General features: G+C 32.5%; 1 non-coding gene across 1 annotated transcript; it reads left to right on the forward strand.

Annotated features, from left to right (window-relative positions):
- Positions 1–3,971: 3,971 nt before the first annotated feature.
- LOC142544014 (small nucleolar RNA R71) lies at positions 3,972–4,080 on the forward strand. The gene has a single exon (XR_012819982.1). It is a non-coding gene; the product is annotated as a small nucleolar RNA R71 (small nucleolar RNA).
- Positions 4,081–13,846: the final 9,766 nt, after the last annotated feature.

The following is a 13,846-nucleotide window of genomic DNA, read 5'->3' on the forward strand; positions in this document are numbered from 1 at the left end:
AATTATTGCTCTAGGTATTCCAAATCGGCTAAAAATATTTTCTTTTAAAAATTTTATAACAACTTTATGATCATTAGTTCTACATGCAATTGCTTCAATCCATTTTGAAACATAATCAACAGCGACTAAAATGTAGGTAAATCCAAAAGATAATGGAAATTGACCCATAAAATCTATCCCCTAACTATCAAATATTTCAATAATTATGATTGGATTTAAAGGCATCATGTTTCGTTTTGAAATTGATCCCATTTTCTGAAAGTTTTCACAAGATTTGCAAAATAAATCCGTATCTTTGAATAAAAACGTCCAATAAAATCCACATTGTAAGATTTTTGTAGCTGTTTTATTGGATGAAAAATGACCTCCACATGCTTCAGAATGACAAAATTTAATAACATTACTTACTTCATTGTAAGATAGCATCGTTGACAAATTTGGTCAGGACAATACTTAAACAAGTAAGGATCATCCCAATAAATTTTTTTAACATCTATCAAGAATTTATTCTTATCCTATGAATTCCAATTAGAAGGCATTTTATTTGTCACAAAAAATTTACAATGTTAGCAAACCATGACATAATAGTAGCATAAAACAACTGATCATCTGGAAAATTTTCATTTATTGGTATTTCATTATGAGATGGTTCAGTCATTATTCTAGATAAATGATCGGCTACGACATTTTCTTTTCCTTTTTTATCTTTAATTATAATATCAAATTCTTGTAACAATAAAATCCACCGTATTAATCTTTGTTTAGCATCTTGTTTATTTGATAAATATTTTAGGGCAGAATGATCAGTATAAACAATAGTAGTAGAACCAACTAAATAAGATTGAAATTTATCTAATGCAAATACTACTGAAAGTAATTCTTTTTCAGTAGTTGAATAATTTATTTGAGCATTATTTAAGGTTTTACTAGCATAATAGATTGCATAAGGTTTTCCTTCTTTTCTTTGTCCTAACACAGCTCCTATAGCATAATCACTTGCATCATACATTAATTCAAATGGCAAAAACCAATCTGAAGGTTGTAAAATAGGTGATGTAATTAAAAGATTAATTATTTTTTTAAAAGTATTTTCACATTTCTGAGTTCATTCAAATTGTGTATCTTTTGTTAAAAGATTTGAAATTGGTTTAGATATTACACTGAAATTTTTTATAAATCTTCTATAAAATCCTACATGACCTAAGAATGATCGAACTTCTTTAACTGTTTTTGGTGATGTTAAATTAGCAATAACATCAACTTTGACTTTATCAACTTCAATTTCTTTTTCAGATATCACATGTTCTAAAACAATCTCATATTTAACCATATAATGACATTTTTCCCAATTTAAAACAAGATTTTTTTCTTCACATCTTTTTAATACTTCTTCTAGGATTTTAAGACAATTTTCAAATGAGTTTCCAAAAATAGTTATATCATCCATAAAAACTTCTACAAATTCTTCAATCATATCACTGAAAATACTTAACATGCATCTTTTAAAAGTTCCCGGAGCATTACATAAACCAAATGGCATTCTTTTAAATGCAAAAGTTCCAAAAGGACAAGTGAAAGTAGTTTTTTCTTGATCTTCTAATGATATAGGTATTTGATAATACCTTGAATACCCATCAAGAAAACAGTAATAATAATTTCCTGCTACTTTTTCTAGAATTTGATCTAAAAATGGTAGTGGGAAATGATTTTTTCTAGTTGCATCATTTAATTTTTTATAATCAATACACATACGCCAACTAGATGGAATCCTAGCTTGTAATAACTCTCCCTTTTCATTTTTTATAACAGTGATGCCTGACTTTTTAGGTACTACTTGTGTTGGACTTACCCATTTACTATATGAGATTGGATAAATAATTCCAGCATCTAATAATTTTAATACTTCATTCTTAACAACTTCCTTCATATGTGGATTTAACCTTCTTTGTGGTTGTTGATATGTTTTAGCATTTTCTTCCAAGTGAATTCTATGTGTTCAAATTAAAAGATTTATACCTTTTATATCTTTCAAAGTCCATCCAATTACATTTTTATATTTTTTAAGTAAGTTAATTAAATCGTCTTCTTGATTTGGTAAAAGAGTGGAAGAAATTACAACAGGGCATATTTTATTTTCACCAAGAAATACATATTTCAATTCTAATGGTAAAACTTTTAATTCAAGTTCTGTATTATCATCTTCTTTATTTTCCGACTCAAAACTTTCAATTGAAAAAACTTCAGATTTTTGATTTCCACCTTGTATATTTTTTTCCACAATTGTTTCTATTTTATTATCATATTCATTTTCATTTATACTTAGTTGTTTACATAAATTGAACACATTAAGTTCTAGAGTCATATTTCCAAAACACAATTTCATTATTCCATTTCGACAATTAATTAAAGCATTTGAAGTTGCTAGAAATGGTCGTCCCAATATTACTGGAATTTCATTATGTACTTCTATTGGTTGTGTATCCAAGACAATAAAATCTACAGGATATATGAATTTATCAACTTGAACCAACACATCTTCTACAATATCTCTAGGTATTTTGATTGACATATCCGCCAGTAAGAGAGTAACAGAAGTGAGTTTTAATTCACCTAAATTAAATTTTTCATAAACTGAATAAGGAAGTAAATTCACACTTGCTCCCAAATCTAACAAAGTTTTTTTAATTTTATTTTCTCCAATAATACATGAAATTGTTGGACAACCAGGATCTTTATATTTTAAACTTGAATTATTTTGTAGAATAGAACTTACTTGTTCAGCCAAGAATGCTTTCTTTTTCACATGCAATTTTCTCTTCACAGTACATAAGTCTTTTAAAAATTTTGCATAGGAAGGTACTTGTTTAATAGCATCTAATAATGAAATATTTATCTTTACTTGTTTAAAAACTTCATAGATATCAGAATCACTTTTTTGTTTTTTATGATTTGTTAATGCATGAGGAAATGGTGGAGGTTTATTTGACTCATTTACTATTCCAGATGATTTATCATTCACCATATTATTCTTAGAATTTAAGGTATCATCATTTTCAAAATTTTCAGGATTATCATCCTTACTCTTTGATTTTAAATGATCCTTGTTTTCATTACTATATAGATCATTAACTATTTTACCACTTCTAAGCGTAATAACAAATTTTATTTGATCAATTTTTTCGTTTTTTAATTCTTGATTTTGATTTTTAGGATTATGTTGAGGTTGAGATGGAAATTTTCTTTTTTCATGAATATTAAGTGCAGATGCAAATTTTGCAAGAGTTTCTTTCAAATCACTCATAAATTGACTGTTTTGAATATTGATAGACTCTTGCTTTTGGATAAATGCATGAATTACATCTTCAAAGTTTTTTCTTGGAGGTGTAACATAAGGAATATAACCTTGATGATTTTGGTTATTTTGAAAATATTGTTGTGAGGGTTGTGCATTATTATCATTCCTCCAACTAAAATTACGATGATTTTTCCATCCAAGATTATATGATTGTGAAAAAGGATCTAATATTGGTTTTTTATAATTGTTAACATAATTTGCTTGTTCATGGAGACATTCTTTAAATGAAAGTAATGTTGGACAATCTTTTGTATAATGATCATGTGTATCACATATATGACAAACAATTTCTTGAATACTTTTTAATTGACCACTCTTTTTTATTTCTAATGACTCAATTTTTCTTGCTAAAGATGCAAGTTTGGCTTGAATATCTATATCATCTTTAAGATTATAGATACCACCTCCATTTGTTGAATTATTGATTTTAGTTGTTGGTGGTTCTATTGTGCCTATATTATCCCAATTTTGAGCATTTTCTGCTAATGAATCCAAATACTCCATAGCTTCATTTGGGATTTTATCTTCAAAAGTTCCATTACACATGAATTCTATCATTTGCCTATCATTAGGTATAAGACCTTCATAAAAGTGAGAAACTATTCTCCATGTTTCAAAACCATGATGTGGGCATGTATTAAGTAATTCTTTATATCTATCCCAATATTGATAAAATGTTTCTCCTTGTTTTTGAGAAAAAGTTGTAATTTGTCTTTTGAAAGAGTTTGTTCTATGGGAAGAGAAAAAGGGAAAAGCTTTAATCGAAATATATCCATGCTACAATTTTGATCATTATAAGTGTTACAAACTTCCTCAAATTCTCTTAGATGTAAATATGGATTTTCAGAATCTAAGCCATGAAAATTTGGTAAAAGTTGAATAATTTGAGGTTTAAAGTTGAAATTAGATGCATCAGGAGGAAAAACTAAACAAGATGGGGCACTAGTTCTAATAGGATTCATATGGTGCCTAAGTGTTCTTAATTGATCATGTTCTTGATTATTATTATTATTATTATTATTATTATTATTATTATTATTATTATATTATTATTATTATCTTGATTATTTGAATCATCATCCATGTTTAAATTATTTTCAGATACTCGAATAAGTCTACTACTTTTTTTACGACTCCAAATACTCATACAAGTAAAAACAACACAATACTTATAAATAACACATAAATAACAAATATAAACTTAATTTATACCTCCCCGGAAACGGCGCCAAAAACTTGCTACTACTTAAATTATAATTCACCCAAGTTTAGGTTGTATGCAAGTAATATATTTCGTGAGTACGAGATCGATCCACAGAGGGGTTATTTTTAGTTTAAATTTATTAATTTATAAATTACTAAATTCAAGAATGAAGTTTACAAATTATAAAATTTTGTCAAGGCTCAAGAATTTATTCTTGGTTTATGTAACATTGTTTAACTAAAAGTAAAACAAAGGAAACCACCATAAATAATGGTTCCAAGAGAAATTAAATAATTAAACACACATATAATATAATATAGTTATCACTATAGAAAATACCGAATTAACCGATATTTTACATATGGTACCTATGATTATATATATAACTATATAAATATATAATTGCATAAAGTAAACGTTAAATTAAATCATTATATTTCATTTAGAACAACCAGCAGAGCCACGCAATTGCCTAAATGAAATATAAGATTTAATAAGTTAGTTGCGATAAAGTAAAAGTTAGTTGCGGGAATGTAAAAGTTATTTGACGTAAAGTAAAAATTAGATGCGAAAAGTAAAAGTTAGTTGCGATAAAGTAAATGTTAGATTGTTAGATGTTAGTATTAAATCATAATATTGCATTTAGAACAACCGGCAGAGCCACGCTATCATCTAAATGAAATCTACGATATAATTATATAAATATAAATATATATAATATAACAATAATAATAATCGATGAAATATTTATTGTATCAAAATTAAACAACAAATCAAGATAATCACTTCAATGGTATCAAGCATTTGATGTAAATTGATAACAACAAATAATTCATTTTTATACCTACAATAAAAAGAAGTTAGCTAAATGAAATGAAATAAATAGAGAATATACAAAATATAAACAATCTTACTTCACCAAGAATTCATCCTCTTCACCTTGACATAATAGATTAGCTTGCCATGAGCTTACTTTTGATCAACACTAAAATCATCACTCATAGTTAAGAAAATGAAAGAAAAAATATTGGAACTTAGAACTTTGATACACACTCACACTATATTTTACAATGAGATAGAATGATTCTCAAGCTAGCACAAGACCTCTATTTATAGGCCAAATGAGAGAAAGAGTCAAAAATTTTAATAATGTCATGTAGTTATAATAGTAGTTTTTGTCTCCTCCAACTTCAATTCCATGGCCTTTCTTTCAATGCTATGTTCCACGACTTTAGTCACCGAATTTGACTTGGCTCAAAACAAGAAACATGTAGGGAATTGTCTGTAGATGAACTTGGCCACTTGGTTCACCTCATTTGGTTAAATATTGAATTATTTATGATTTTTTTACTATAAGCTGGTCATAGTAAAAGTAAATTTGTCCTCCTTTTGATATTTGCACAATTTGATCATCTTAATGAATTTTTTAGGCAATCATGTCTTCTGCAAAATTGTAGATAATTTCTCAAAGATTCCAAACATGTTTAATCACCTCCATTTGAATTTTGTAGCTTGAGTTATCATTATTTTACTAACACGTAGAAAACCTGAAAATAAAACATATTTAGTAAGACACTTAAATATAAACAATCAATACTAAAATAACATAATTTTATAATTTTAATGAAACTTAAATTTTAAAATATAGGTTTTAACATATAATAAATTATTAATTTTAAGTTTCATCAGAGACCAATCGTCTAATACATGCTTTCTATAAATCAATAGAACAAGCAAATCAATCCAAATCAATGCACACAATAACAATAATTATGTGGTTTAGGGAAACTCAAGTATTTCACACTGGAGTCATTCTCCCGGTTTGATATTGACTTAAACATTTCTTTAATTGTAGTTCTGACAACGTTCAAGTCTGGAATTTGAAGTCTGTCAATACTCAATCTGGCAATGAAAATATCAAGAAGTATAATATCAATATACTGCTCAAATCAATACCGAATCTGATCAATTTGAATCTAACTCAAAATCAACGGCATAACGGAACAATCTGAATATCCCCGTCAATATAATATCAACAGATATCAATTACCACAACTCATAATCGATACAACACAAATCTGATATCAATCTCAATCAAATCAACTCTGAAAATAATAACAATTTCATACTGTATCTGTTCTTCAATCCGGTTTTGATTATACGATGTCTTACATGTAGAGAACACCATCTATGAATCATATCCAATTCTGGTAATGCCATAATTTTAAATCATAACAAACTTAAGAAAACTTACGACCAGTTGTAGCCTGCGTCGATAGGAATACAGTAGTGAAGTCGGATTCAAAATCTGACAGGCGGATCTTCCACAATCAGAAATCTAAAATGTAAAAAGGCGTAAGGATTTTTTGCAAATTCTCTGAAGCTTTTCTTGATTTCTTCTTTGATCAAATATGAAGGAATGACCAATATATATATCCACTTGCATAGGTAAGAAACGTGGCTCATCCTTGGTTCAGCACGTCTCGCGCATATGCGCGACCTTAACTCGCGCATATGCGCGAGACCTACTAGTCTCAGCACATAACATCTCGGCAACTCGCGCATATGCGCGCTCATCTTCCGCGCATATGCGCGAGGTTCTCTGGAATTGGCATTGGCTTCTAGCACAGCTCGCGCATTGCGCATATGCACGAGGTTATCTGGAATTGGCATTGGCTTCTAGCACAGCTCGCGCATCGCGCATATGCGCGAGGTCTTCTGCCCATTTCGCGCATGTGCGCGCATTCTGTCGCGCATGTGCGCGAATGGTACTGTCCTCGGCACATTAAATCTCCCATGCAATCTCATTTCGTGTCTCGGAACGATCCTTCATAATCATATCCAATCATAATCAATAATTACAGATTATCAGAATAAAAATTTCGGGCATTACATTATGATTTTTCATGACATGTTTACATGTATGCTTTTAAGTTCATGAAACGCATTTTATTACAGTAATTTTCACCGTTGCATGTTATGTATATGCATGTATTTGCTATTAGTGGTACATGAATGTTGAGTCTTTAGACTCACTAGGCGTGTGTGATGCTGGTGAGCATTTTCAGGAGGAGACTGCATGTGCCGAATCCTGAGTATGCAGGGCTGGATGTGTGCTCACTACCCGAGGACCACACTTTTCCGCACATCACGTTTTTATGAACTTTGAGTAGATACGATCCGTTTTATACGTTATTATGATATTTTTTAGGATTTTACTCGTTTTATTTTGTTAATGCATGCTTGAGGGCCGAGTTGGCAAATTTTAAACTGCATTGTTTTATCTGTTGATTGACCATGATTATTTTGTTAAAAGTATATTTTTCAGCAGTAGTGCATGCATGCAAGATTTCAAATTTCAAAATTATGTTTACAAAAAAAAAATTTAGCAGTATTTTTAAGTAGTAGATGTTTAATTTCTATCAGTGAAGACGACTTTTTTCACGACTCAGTATGCGGAGCTATATATTTGAAATATAGTTCGACTGCATGAGATTCTAGTGTCTATAGTGTTAAACAGAGACACACGTTTCAATTTATCGTTTTGGAAGAGTCTACATGCAACATTGAGGACTACGCTACTATTCCGTACAACATTTCATTATCAGACAGACGGTCAGTCTGAGAGATTCATACAAATTTTAGAGGATCTATTCCGATCCTACGTGATCGATTTCCAAGGGAGTTGCGAACCAAAGTTATCTCTAGTGGATTTCACTTACAACAACAGTTATCAGTCATCTATAGGAATGGCTCCATTTGAGGAACTCTCCGGAAGGAAATGTAAATCGCCTATCCATTGGGACGAGGTAGGAGAAATAGCTGCGATGGGACCCGAGATAGCTCAGCACACCGCATAAATGGTCGCCAAGATCCGAGACAGAATGAAAACTGCTCAAAATAGACAAAAGAGCTACGCAGACAAAAGAAAGCGATATCTCGAGTTTACAGTAAGTGATCACGTGTTTATAAAGATAGCACCTATGTAGGGTGTTATGAGATTTGACAAGAAAGGCAAACTTAGTCCAAGATGCATTGGACCATTTGAGATACTCGAAAGAGTAGGAGTATTGCCATATCAAGTGGCGTTGCCAACTAATCTCGCAAGAGTTCACAACGTTTCCACATATCGATGCTCCGCAAGTATATGTCAAACCCTTCACATATACTGAACTTCGGGCCCCTGCAACTTATGCCAAACCCTGTCATATGAGGAGATGCATACTCAAATCTTGGGTAGACAAGAGAGAAAATTGCAGAACAAGGTTATAAAAATGGTCAAAGTCAAGTGGCTGAATCAATCGGAGGAAGAAGCCACGTGGGAGACTGAGTCAGAGATTAGGAGTCGCTATCCCGAACTATTCGGTAAGTCTTAATTTCGAGGATAAAATTTTTTTAAAGGGGCGAGGATTTGTAATGTCCAAAAGCCAACCTGCGTATACCACATCCATGCAAATGATTTAAATTGCTTAGTTATTTTGTTTAATTGATTTTAAATGCTTACATGATGCATATTATATGATTAAAGGTCTGATTGCATGACTAAATGATTAGATGGCATGATTTTATGAAAACTGTAGATTTTACCCGAATATTCAATAATAGGCCGGGGAAAGGAGACCGGGGACGACGAAGATAAAATAAATATTTTTCAATAAATATTTCAAGGCTTATTAAAAGATTAAATTTATCAAAAAATTGGTAGAGTTCAAATTATTTTACGAGACGAGCTTGATTTTATCCGGAAAGCTGGTTTTGGGCAAACGAGGAATTTTAAAAGATCAAAAGTATTATTTTTGAAAATAAATTTTTTAAACTTTTATTTTTCAAATAAATAAGTTTTATTAGGCCTAATTTACTTAGGATTAGTAGGCCCAATTGCTCCTAAAACCCAAGGCCCAAAACCTAAGCCCATTAACATGCAATTTTAAATCTATAAAAAAGAAATCCTAGGTCTTTTGTACATCATATCAGCCGAAATCACACACAAAACACACACAATTTTCGAAAACTTTGAGGAGGAGAAAACTAGGACTCTTCCCATGTGCGCAAGGGGAAGCTCGAGGCTCTGGTGAGGGCTAGCTAGGGATGGTCAAGAGGGTCCAGTACAGTCCAAGTTAGGTGTCTGGGCTGCTGGTTCACAGTGGCTAGAAGAAAAGGGAAAAAAAAAGAAGGGGCTGAGGCTGTGAGAAGATTTGCGTGTCGGCTTCGTGCGCGGGTTGGGGGGCTTGTGCGTGGGTCAGTAGGGTCCCTAGGAGGTCTTTTGAGGATATGGTTCAAGGTGTCTCGGCCAAGGTTCGAGAAAATTGGGCCGGGGCTCATTCAGGGTGAGTTAGGGTTAGGTTCATGGTTCATGAGGGTAATTTAGGAATAAAAAGTTTATATTTAAAGTTTGGGAAGAAAATATTAAAGTTGTGATTAATTCGGAATTAAAATACTTTACGAATTATTAATTAAGGAATTAAGTAAAAAATTCCGATTTTACATTAAATAAAAATATAAAAAAATTTAATTTAAGTTTGAATAATTATTTGAAATAGTCTCGAGTAAATAAAATTAAGAAAAAGTAAAAACAAGAATTTTTAAGTACAAGGGCAAAACGATCATTTTACACATAGGTAATGCAAAAAGGGTTGACAGTGTCCCGAGGGATCATAACACTTGTTAAATGATATTCTATAACGTTTATGATGTAAATATGAGAATTTATGAATTATGATAAAGTTGTGCAATTTTAACTGTTAAAAATGCTATTTTTCGAATGTGGAAAGGACACGATATTTTATAAATAAAAAGAAAATAAAAATATTTGAAGGATGTGAATTGACTGTGACAAAGGATATGATCTATGATTTTTGGGAATATCATGAGGGACAAGGTGTGACGTACCGCACTTAAAAAAAAATTAATTTGTGGAAAAATAAATTTTTTTCTTAAATAAGTAATAATCTCTCAAAATAAAATATAAATAAAATGCTTGCCTAAAAATTTGAAATGTAAAAGAGCTTGCAACAAGTACTTGTTTAAACAACGTGAAGTAATTTAATGAAAGTCAGAGTAAATGAATTTAACGTGCATAAAAATTCTTGAAAACTTAAGCGGTCCTCGGGTTAGGCCTCCGCACCGTCTGAGCCAACTCATTGGTCCCCGCCTCTTGCCTCCTCATACTCGTCCTCACCTGTATCGATCAAGTCTAGCGAGTCTAAAGACTCAACTTATATAAACTGAGAATAAAAAGTAATACATAATAAAGCCACATGCATTTTAAAGTAGCACATACGTACTTAAACTCTGAACATACTTACATAAACATAGACGTGCCATCAATTCATTAACGTTTTCATAAACGTGTTTGCGTCATACATACTTAAACATGCATAGTCATCATCATTTCGCGTAGATATATGTTTCAAAGAAGTGACCCATAACATAATGCGCCTGATCAGATTAAACCATAGTATTGGGCTGGCAGGGATCTTCACAGTCTTTTGACCGAACGACCACTTCCACATACGTAAGATCCCCAATCATGATATACCGGGTGGATTGGTCCCTGGTCATGCTTTACCGCTTCCCAATCCTGATCAAAATCCGGTCATGCTTTACAGGGTTAGAGAGGTCCTCGTACACGTTCTCCGGCTTCCAAACCCGTCATAATTGGTCACAAGACAATTCGCATACCTCAAAAACCTAAAAAAATTTCTTTTTTTGCATGTAGAACATACTTAAAAACGTCGAGGATTCATTGGAACGCTCTGGACATGCTGCCTTAATCACAGTAGCAAAGATTTAGGAAATCCCAACGAAGCCTGCAACTAAAACTTGAGAAAATGTGAACAACATGCGCAAATTTTCACAACTTGAGCGGTTTTATGATAAAAAGCATATCTCTCTCATTTCTTATCAGAAAATTACGAATTTTCCATAAAATTGAAGATATCTTAGATTAATAAAAATCATAGGTTGAAAATAATTCCAGAAAATCAACCTATAAGTCGCATAATTCGAAATAACAGAGGGTGACGGGTTTTTGTGACACATAAATTTCACATCTTGTGCGATGTTACGATAAAAAATATATCTCTATCGTTTCTTCGCCAAAAATTACGAAATTTACAATCAAATCAAAGTATCAAAAAGTACTACATTTTATATGTTGAAAGTTCTTCCAGAAAACCAACCGAAAAATCGTAGGATTCGAAACGACAACATATTTGTTTTTTGAGATCTAAAAACCATTCTAAAATCGTTTCAAACATCATTGCTCAAACTTTTCATAACATAAACGGATTTTTACACACAATGTGCATCCAAATATTTACTATGACTAGATCGATGCAGAAAAATAAAAGAATATACATGTCTTGATGATTATATATACTCACGAAACTACGAACAAAACGAGGATATGTGAGAACCGATCCGGGACGACTTGTGGCACGTTTCTTGCTAAAATCGAACGTGACTCTACTGAAGAAAATTTTAGGGGAAAGGGGTGGCTGCTGCATACTATTTGAACCATAGTTCTTATTAAAAAATATGGAATACCAAGTGTGTGTGTGAGTTTGTGTCGAGTGGGGTGTGTTTGTAGCGTGTAAGAGTGTGTGTGTGAGAGTTGGTTAGGGAGTTAATTAGGGGGTTAATTTGTAATATAAAAATACTAATAGCTAATTAACAGGCTAAATAAAATACTAATCCCCCACTAATTTACTAGCACCCCTTATTTTAAATAAAATGCACAAGTGTAATATTTTCAAGATTTAAAATACCCAATTATTCAAATTAGTATTTTTGAAAAGTTTAAAATCTTAAAATCATACCACATTTTTCATAAATCGCCTAAATCGTCATCAGTCTCTTTTCCCGATTTCGCATCGAGTATTTGCCTGACATAAAACTCGAGAAAACATTTTAGCGTGCATCAAATAAACATGTAATAATTTAAAGTAATGTAAATCATAAATCATGCGTCGATAAAAATAATTTTAAAAATTAAATAAATAATTTAACAATTTCGTGAATGCATGGGTTTACGTGTACTGATTTTGGGCTCTACAATTCCTTCCTCATTTATATAATATTTCATCCTCGAAATTAAATCTTACCAAACAACTGCGGGTAGCGACTTGTCATATATGCTTCGGCCTCCCAAGTGGCCTCCTCCACTGATTTATTCAGCCACTGGACTTTGACCAACTGGGTCACTTTGTTCCGAAGTCTCCGCTGTTATCTGTCTAGAATGTTGACATGTATTTCTTCATATGATAGATCTGGAGCAGGCTGCAATGGCTCAAAACTCGAAACATGCGAAAGATTTGCTCTATACTCCCTAAGCATCGAAACGTGGAACACATTATGTACTCTGGCCAGATTCGGCGATAGAGCTACACGACAAGCAAGTGTCCCAACTCTGTCAAGAATTTCGAATGGCCCAATGAATCTAAGACTCAGCTTGCCTCTCTTCCAAAACCTCATAACACCCTTTATGGGTGCTATCTTCATTAATACGTGATCTCCTATGGAAAATTCGAGATCCCTTCTTCTCTTGTCAGCATAACTCTTTTGGCGACTCTGTGCGGTCTTCATCCTGTCTCAGATCATGACCACCATGTATGCAGTCTGCTGAAAAATCTCAGGCCAAGTTCTGATCTCTCACCGACTTAATCCCAATAAATTGACGATCTACACTTCCTTCCGTACAGTGCTTCACAGGGAGCCATACCTGTAGATGATTGAAAACTGTTGTTGTAGGTAAACTCCACTAGGGGTAGTTTAGATTCCGAATTCCATGGGAAATCGATCACACATGCTCTAAACAAATCTTCCAATATCTGAATCACTCGCTCAGACTGGACATCTGTCTGAGGGTGGAATGCCGTACTGAATAGCAACTTCGTCCCCATAGCTGCATGTAAACTTTTCCAAAAGGACGATGTGAATCTCGGGTCCCTGTCAGAGACAATAGAAATTGGGATCCCGTGCAATCGGACTATCTACTGGATAGAGCTTTGCATACCGAGTCATGGAGAAAGTCGTCTTCACTATTAAGAAGTTTGTCGATTTAGTAAGTTGATCCACTATAACCCAAATGGCATTAGATCCTCTAAATAACCTCGGCAACCCAACAACGAAATCCATGGTGATATTCTCCCATTTCCACTCGGGAATAGAGAACGGCTTAAGCATCCCTGCTAGCCTCTGATGATCCGCTTTCACTTGCTAGCAAGTGAGACATTTAGATACAAATTGGCGAATGTCCCGCTTCATCCTTGACCACCAATACAACA

Source organism: Primulina tabacum, chromosome 4, assembly GCF_025594145.1.
Source record: "Primulina tabacum isolate GXHZ01 chromosome 4, ASM2559414v2, whole genome shotgun sequence".
Lineage (NCBI taxonomy): Eukaryota > Viridiplantae > Streptophyta > Magnoliopsida > Lamiales > Gesneriaceae > Primulina > Primulina tabacum.